This window comes from Balaenoptera borealis, assembly GCF_965194805.1.
Source record: "Balaenoptera borealis genome assembly, chromosome: 7".
NCBI lineage: Eukaryota > Metazoa > Chordata > Mammalia > Artiodactyla > Balaenopteridae > Balaenoptera > Balaenoptera borealis.
Window position 1 is genome coordinate 64,331,763 of NC_138864.1, and position 9,329 is coordinate 64,341,091.

Below are 9,329 nucleotides of genomic sequence, written 5' to 3' on the forward strand. Positions count from 1 at the left end.
TAGAGCATGTGCCTGTATAAAACTGCATGTTCATAAAGTCATTGTTGACCCTCTTATACTTGTTCATCATAGTAACCTGATCTAAAGACATAAGTATAATGTGTATGGTTGACTGTTCCTGAGAAGGCTTCTAAATAGCAAGCTTAGTTCCAATAAGTATTGTTGATGGAATACATTCCAGCCAAGACTAGTTCTTTATTTTACTCATTCTTTATGTAGTAGAATCTGGTGTAATTAGGGGAGAAAAACTACAGTCTCTAAATGCAAATTATCTCAATTTGTATGCTATCTACCTATGCTAATTAGTTCTAATATTTTACAGCATTTACTCTGGAGTTTCTTTTACATTTTATTATGAAGAAAAGAAAATTGAATACCTAGCCTTGTTTTTTTTTTTAAATTGTAATCATCTTTTCCTCATTATTTCGACTTCCAGTAATTGTCTAGAATTAAAAAAATGTTAACTCAGAACTATGCATTTGAGAGCTGACCCCTCAAAATACACAGGGAACAATCCTCCACAAATTCACACTGTAATGGGCAAGGATGTTGTAGACTGATACTAATTTTGCTTACCTTCCAATCCCCTGAAGGAGCAGAATAACGCCAAATACTACTTGGCCACAATTTCATGTTTTCTAACTTTTAAATCACATTGTAGGTACTTTCTAACAGCGTACTGAGGACATAGAAGCAGTAACAGGTTTATCGACAGTGGCTGGACAGTGACCAGCCATCTCACATTTTTGTGTTTTATAGGAAAACATCAGTGCAAGGAACCCAAGGCTTGCTTTTCTGGACTCATGAATTTTTTTTCCTGGAAGGAGCTATAATCTGTGCTTTAAAAAAAATATGGTAAGTGACTTGAAGAGATTTCACCTTTATGGGACTTTATTCAGCCTGGAGGAAAATTGAATTTAGACTTCAGGTAAAACTTAATCTAAACTACTTGGCCTGCCACACGGGCTTCCTATTCTTTATACTTCACTTCAGAGATTAAAGACAGTCTACATTTAGTAAAAGTATTCTACAGAGTTTTCCTTAACCTTCTTCATATTAGCATACAAATGTGCCTTTTTTGTGGGAATTTTGAAGATTCTTTGTATCCATTTCTAGTGCATATGGCAAACATAGGCGACTTCAAAGTATTTACTAATCTGACATTAAATTAGTGCACTATATTATCTATGTGAAATTGTTTAAAACATGTGATATATTCTGATTTCATTCTGGATTTACCACTTAGAAAGTGGTGATGATCTTTAACCAGTATGACTAAAGAAGTTGGTTCAGTCTGTTCTGGCATATGTCCTTTAAATCTACATTGCTCCTGATCTATGTATTCTGAGTCTTCACTAAAATGACTTCGTGCTTCAAAGCCGTTACTATTAAGTCTTTGTACACAAGATTTCAATGTTAATTTTTTATTAATACACTTTACATTGTGGAATATTTTAGACTTGTAAAAAAGTTACAAAGAAAGTACAGACAGTTCCTGAATGTCCTTCATCCATTTTCCCTTTATATTGACATCGTACCTAACCAAGGCACATTTGTCAAAATGAGCAATTAGCATTGGTACTTTACTGTTAAAAAAACTACAGACTTTATTCAGATTCTTCAATTTTTTCTAGGATCAAATTTTTATTCCAGGATACACAGTGGTGATAGTCAATGTTAGTTTGTAAGCACCGAGGTTTTATCCATTGCTTTCCTCCATTATGCTCTAATTGGGCTTGCTTCATGGTCCTGAGAATGTCTTCATGTTTTTGATGCTCTAGTTAATAGTACACTCATTTGAATTCTCTGAGCTTAGTGGCTTGTGTGTCCAATTTGTTGAATTGTTGTTCTTGGCGGAATCCATAGCCATCAATGACTATAATGATGGTAGGATAAAGATGATGATGGCATAAAGAATATAGAGAAAGAGGTTTGGTTAAATTGTTTCTGGTAGATAGACCCTTTTCATGCATGAAATCTCAACTTACAATGTATCTCCATTACTGCAGTTCCATGAAAAGACCTAGGACATTTTAAACATTCACAAGGCAACAAGAATCAGGACAACAATTAATATCACACACAATCAGCCTTTGAAACTGAATGTATCAGTTTAGTTTTCCTAACCAATCAAAAAATAAGGTCATTCTTATACAAATTTGTTGTTTAGAGTTATTAGATTAAAAACCTTAAGAATTATACTTTTACATATATATATTTAACATTTTATTTTATATTGGAGTATAGTTAATTATCAATATTGTGTTAGTTTCAGGTGTACAGCAAAGTGATTTAGTTATACACATACATGTACCTATTCTTTTTCAGATTCTTTTCCCATTTAAGTTGTTACATAATATTGAGCAGAGTTCCCTGTGCTATACAGTAGGTCCTTGTTAGTTATCCATTTTAAATATAGCAGTGTGTACATGTCAATCCCAAACTCCCAATCTATCCCTCCCCCCACCCCCACCGCCCCACTTCCCCACTGGTAACCGTAAGTTCTTTTCTAAGTCTGTGAGTCTGTTTCTGTTTTGTAAATAAGTTCATTTGTATCATTTTTTAAAAAAATTCCACATATAAGTGATATCATATGATATCTCTCTAATATATTTCTAAAATGTATCTGTTATATGTATTATATATAGATTTCTATATAGTACATATACATAGGTACATTTATACATAATACCTATACATATATGCATGTATATAACTTACATACATTTAAAAATATTTAAGGGCTTCCCTGGTGGCGCAGTGGTTGAGAATCTGCCTGCCAATGCAGGGGACACGGGTTCGAGCCCTGGTCTGGGAAGATCCCACATGCCGCGGAGCAACTAGGCCCGTGAGCCACAACTACTGAGCCTGCGCATCTGGAGCTTGTGCTCCGCAACAAGAAAGGCTGTGACAGTGAGAGGCCCGTGCACCGTGATGAAAAGTGGCCCCCACTCGCCGCAACTAGAGAAAGCCCTCGCACAGAAACGAAGACCCAACACAGCCAAAAATAAATAAATTTTAAAAAAAAATTTAGAAGTGTAATCCTTAAGATTTTTAATCTGCTAACTCTCTAAACAAGTATATATATGACATATATATGCACACACACACACACACACACACACACACATTTAGTGCTAGAAATTTTCCTCTCAGCACTGCTTTAGCTGTCTCCATCAAATTTTGATGTTTGATTTGCATTTTTAGATTACCATTTAGATTTATCTATTTTGTTTCAAGTGTATTCTGTATAACTTTTTCGTGGTTGCTGTATTACATTATATATATTTTTGTGCATATATGTGTGTTTGTGGTATATCTATACATTTGTATTATATCTATATATCTATATCTATGTCTATACTATGATATTTCCAGCCCCATCATTTTTATCTTCTCTTGGGACTCTGATGACAAGAATGTTAAAACTTTTGTTATAGTCCTACAGATCCCCAAGTGTCTATTTGTCTGTCTGTCTATCTATCTAGCTATCTATTTTTTTAAAAATTTTATTTACTTATTTATTTATTTATTTTGGCTGTGTTGGGTCTTCGTTGCTGCACATGGGCTCTCTCTAGTTGTGGCTAGCAGGGGCTACTTGTCATTGAGATGCATGGGCTTCTCACTGCGGTGGCTTCTCTTGTTGCGGAGCATGGGCTCTAGGCATGTGGGCTTCAGTAGTTGCAGCTCATGGGCTCAGTAGTTGCGGTGCACGGGCTTAGTTGCCCCATGCCATGTGGGATCTTCCCGGACCAGGGATCGAACCCATGTCCCCTGCATTGACAGGTGGATACTTAATCACTCTGCCACCAGGGAAGTCCCAACTAGCTATCTATATATTGATTGATGTGTAACATTCTCTTTGCTCTTCAAACTGGTTGAAGAGTTAGATATGAAAATCCATTAAACATTCGCCTCTATGAAGCGCAAGTAGAACTGAAAAAGAATATAATAATAGAGTAATATGTGGCTCTGTAATGAACAATATTTATATAGTTATAATGAGATAAGTGCTGTTATGGGCTATAAACCTTTATAATTAACCAATATTCAAAAGACAGAAAATTTATTATTATTATTGAATAGAATGTAAATATTACCAATCTTGCAATAAAAATACAATGTACAGGTGGAAGAACTGGAAGATAGACTGAGGAGAGGTGGGAAAATTGTAATACCATCATCTTGCAAAGTAGGCAGTCAAAATATCATATCTGTGAATGACGGAATAAAAAATAAGATTTTAAACTGTTACTATTCCACAGTAACTGTGTAGGATAGGAAGTAGATGCTCATCAAACTTTTTTTTAAATACAGCTAATCTAAGTTTCTAGTTACCACTGCAGCTTGCCACAACGAATTATGGCCAGTAAATTGTAGAAAGAAATAATATACACCATTTACTGGTTTCTCAAAATCAGGTCATGTTTTAATTTTTTACATTCTCCCCCATACTTTTCTTATGCAGCTTTATTTTCTCTGGGATGTCTATTGTCTTTCATTTCTCTTTTTGGAAGAAAATGTGTTTCCCTTCCTCACCATATCTTTATTATTTTCATCTCATTCATTCATTGTATTTCTTGGTATCCATTCCATTATTCTTCCTCAAGCCTGCTGACTTCTTATTTTGGTTTGAATACTCACTTCATACTTGGACTGTGACTTTCCTGTATAGCTTTTTGAATCTTCCCACAATATTCTAGTTTGCTTTGTTCTGGCATTCTATACTTTTATAAAATCTGCAAGATGTTCTAAACTTATGAGTAAGAAGAGGTAATATTTGTGCCAAATTTGTCATTTTAAACCAGAAGCCCATGATAGCATTATAAATTACTCATGATTCAAATTAATAGCAAACACCAGGACAGGAAATAAATCATAGAAGTAATAGGTCTATATGATCCATTAATGCATGTAAAGATTCTGCCCCATTTTTATTCATGTTTGAAAAGATGAGGGTTTTAAAAATAATATTTATGTAGATTTAGTACAATTCTCCTAAAATCTGAATAGAATTGAATAATCACTGAAAAACAACTTTCAAAGGTTGAGCAAGTGGTGTTCTCATTTAGAAGAATTATTAATAATATTTCTCTTTCTCACAGTTACTGACTTAACTCTAACGCTTCTTAACTGAATCTTAACTCTAATGATCGCTCAAAGCTAGCAAGGAGTGAACGTGATGATGGTGAGAAGACATTTTAAATGCAACTGAGAGATTAATTCATTAGCTTATAAGTATTTGAATGTACAAAAATCTTGAGATCAGGTTCTGTATCAAATTAGTTAATGCCTTCAATGTTATTACTAAATTAAGATGCTAAGTTCTCTTCTCTTATCTTATCATTTGCTCCTTTATTACTGGAAAAGACAACTGTGCTAGCCTGTAAGATTCCTGTAGGCTTATACTAGAAATTTTTTTTTTTAACTTTCAGGGAAATTTATTAAAGAGAAACATTGACTGAAACCATTGAACAGAGAGCATGATAACACAGAGAGGAACTTCTAATGGCCACTGGAGCCAACAGGTCCCACCGCCCCCTCCCAGGGTCCCCAACAAGGTGCCTCCGCTACACCCCACCCGGCGGCCCTCCATCCCCCCACAGTCTCCCTTCCTGAGGGCCCCGCGGGTGGCCTCTCGCCAGGACGATGGGTGCCGGCAATGCCTGCTCCCCCCAGGGCAGCCCCTCCCCCTCTGGCCCACATGCCCAGGGCCTGGCCCTGCCCTATGGCAGGCACAGGACAGTCCCACAGCAGGACATGCACCACTGAGCCGACGGCGTGGTGTCCCAAGGAACAACAGGGTGGCTGTTAATTGTACTGCTAATTACTTTCACATTTCCAAGTAAATTCCTGTTCCAGTGCTGTGTTATCTAGTTTGGGATCGCAGAGTATGATGGAATGTTTCCCAATTGATTTTACAAATAGCAAAATTCAGTCTTGAATTGGATAAGTACAAATATATGTGATCAATACCATTCACAAACTTAGAAACTGAAGCTTATTAAATACAATTATTACTATACAGAAATCTGTTGCATTTGTATACACTAATAACAAAGTATCAGAAAGAGAAATTAAGGAAACAATCTCATTTACCATTGCATCAAAAGGATAGCATACCTAGGAATAAACCTACCTAAGGAGGCAAAAGACCTGTACACTGAAAACTATGACAGTAATGAAAGAAACTGAAGACAACACAAACAGATGGAAAGATACATTGCATTCTTGAATTGGAAGCATAAGTATTGTTAAAATGACCATACTACTCAAGTCAACCTACAGAACTGCAATCAATGCAATTCCTATTAAAATACTAATGGCATTTTTCACAGAACTTGAACAAATAATTTTAAATTTTCTGTGGAAACACAAAAGACCCTGAATAACCAAAACAATCTTGAGAAAGAACAACAGAGCTGGAGGGATCATGCTCCCTGACTTCAGACTACAGTACAAAGCTACAGTAGTCAAAACAGTATGGTACTGACACAAAAACAGACAGATAGATCAATGGAACAGGATAGAAAGCAAGAAATAAACCCATGCACCTATGGTCAATTAATCTATAACAAAGGAGGCAAGAATACAGTATACAATGGAGAAAAGACAGTCTCTTCAATAAGTGGTGCTGAGAGAACTGAACAGCTACATGTAAAAGAATGAAATTAGAGTATTGTCTAGCACCATATACAAAAATAAATGCAAAATAAAGTAAAGGCCTAAATGTAAGACCAGATACTATAAAACTCCTAGAGGGAAACATAGGCAGAACACTCTTTGACATAAATCGCAACAATATTTTTTTGGATATATCTCCTAAGGAAAAGAAGTAAAAGCAAAAATAAACAAATGGGACCTACCTAAACTTAAAAGCTTTTTTGCACAACAAAGGAGACCATTGACAAAACTAAAAGACAACCTATTGAATGGGAGAAAATATTTGCAGCTGAAATGACTGACAAAGGATTAATATCCAACGTGTATAAACAGCTCATACAGCTCAACAGGAAGAAAACAAACAACCCGATTAAAAACATGGGCAGAAGAACTGAATAGACATTTTTCCAAAGAGAAAATGCAGATGGCCAACAGGCACATGAAATGATCCTCCACATCACTAATCATCAAACAACTGCAAATCAGAACCACAAAGAGATATCACCTCACACCTGTCAGAATGGCTATCATCAAAAGGAACACAAATAACAAATGTAGGCAAGGATGTGGAGAAAAGGGAACCCTTGTACACTGTTGGGGGAATGTAGATTGGTGCAGCCACTGTGGAAAACAGTATGGAGGTTTCTCAAAAAACTAAAAACAGAACTACCATATGATCCACCAATTCCACTCCTGGGTATATATCCCCCCAAAACCCCACTAATTCAAAAAGAGCCGTGCACCCCAATGCTCATAGCAGCATTATTTACAATTGCAAAGATATGGAAGCTACCTAAGTGTCCATCGACAGATGAATGGATAAAGAACAGGTACTATATATGTACAATGGACTACTACTCAGCCATAGAAAAGGAACAAACTTTTGCCTTTTGCAGCAACATGGATGGACTTGGAGGGCAATATGCTAAGTGAAATAAGTCAGACAGAGAACGACAAATACTGCACGATATCACTCATATGTGGAATCTAAAAAATACAACAAACTAGTGAATATAACAAAAAAGAAGCAGACTCAAAGATACAGAGAACAAACTAATGGTTATCAGTAGGGATGAGGGAGGGGCGCTACAGGGATGGAGGAGTGGGAGGCACAAACTATTGGGTGTAAGACAAGCTACAAGGATGTATTGTACAACATGGGGAATATAGCCAATATTTGGTAATAACTGTAAATTGAATGTAACCTTTAAAAATTGTATAAAAAATAAAATGTATTGGCATTTAAAAAATCTTCTATTGAAAAGAACATTTGAAAAATCACTAAAGGAAACAGATGAATTTCCATGTCATCGTAGAGAACAGGAACACAAAGATGCTACACACCATGTTCCCCCAACTTGCCTGGGCCCTCACTACTTAGAAGGCTGACCACTCCCTCTTCAAACTCAGAGTGAAGGATCAGCCTCCCTTCCTGCCCCACAGGAGAAGCTGCTGGACGTGGGCCTGGAAGGAGCCTGGCTGCTGCTCTGGCTCAGGCCCCCTCTTCCTCATCGCTCACAGCCTCTGCAGACAGGGATGGGAAGGACCTGGGATCCAAGCTATTGACCCTGAGCAGATACTCCAGAACCTGTCACTTGCTGGTCTCCGCATGGGCCCGGGGACCCCACAGGAACTCGTAGTGGATGGGGTCGCTGTGGGGCACCTGCTGCTACTCCAGGTAGCCCTCCTGCACCCACACTTTGGTGAGGAGCTCCCTGGGCTCCCCATAGATGCAGTGCTACCTCCTGGCACACACCCCCATCTTGCTAAGTGCTCCCCAGACCTCCTCCTCAGGGGCAACAAAGTCGTCCTCTAGGAGGATCAGGCCCAGGAGCAACACCAGGAGGCCAGTCTTGGGCATGCTCTGCCCGTCACTCAGCATTCCATCAGAGGTGAGGCCCAGGGTGGGGACGAGGACATAGGAGTGATTGCTGGGGTCTACTTCCTTCACGGCGAGGCCAAAGACCAGCTGCATGCACTCGGAGGCTCAGCTGAAGACCACGGGGAAGTGGTCCTGGTAATCTTTGAGGATGGTCAGCATTTCTGCCTTTGTGGTAGGCTCCTTTGTGCAATACTTGAGGAGCAGGAATCCTACCAGGTCAGCCACCTTCAGATGTAGTGCATCTTCCTGGTCATGCCAGGTGCTCGGCTCTTCCTCATCTTGGGTGCTGAGGCCGTCGTCTTCAGATTGGCTCCATGGAGTGGTGGCCAGGGCAGTGGGGGAGGGGCGCTGGGGGGGACTGGGTTCCCCAGCATCAGCCACCTCCTCCAGGGTGACCAGGAACAGGACAGAGTAAGAAGAGGAGGAGGAGGAGGAGGAGGAGGAGGAAGGGGATGCGGCCTCCTCCCCCTCAGCCCTGAACAGCTGCGCCTCCACTGGGTCCTGAAGGTCTACCTCAGGCTTGCGGAGCTCACTCATCTCGACCAGGGGCATGATGACTGGGGTCTGGCCGCCGACAGGAGTGTGGGCAGGGGTGACGGATAGGGACCATGGACAGGTTTTCTTTTGAGGGGTGCCCTCGGGCCTCACAGGGGCGCTCCTCCTGGGTGGCCTGTCCCCAGCCAACCTCACCTTGACTCCTGGCACTGCCTGGGCCTCCTGTGCTCTGTGACCTGAGGACACGTGCCTCAGACCTGGGCCTTCACCTCCCCGTTCCTGGGGCCCC

At 39.5% G+C, this 9,329-nt stretch overlaps 1 pseudogene across 1 annotated transcript; it reads right to left on the reverse strand.

Annotated features, from left to right (window-relative positions):
- Window positions 1-8,401: 8,401 nt before the first annotated feature.
- On the reverse strand, window positions 8,402-9,097 carry LOC309631727 (melanoma-associated antigen 8 pseudogene; annotated as a pseudogene). The gene has a single exon. The product of its transcript is annotated as a melanoma-associated antigen 8 pseudogene (transcript).
- Between the last annotated feature and the right edge of the window lie 232 nt (window positions 9,098-9,329).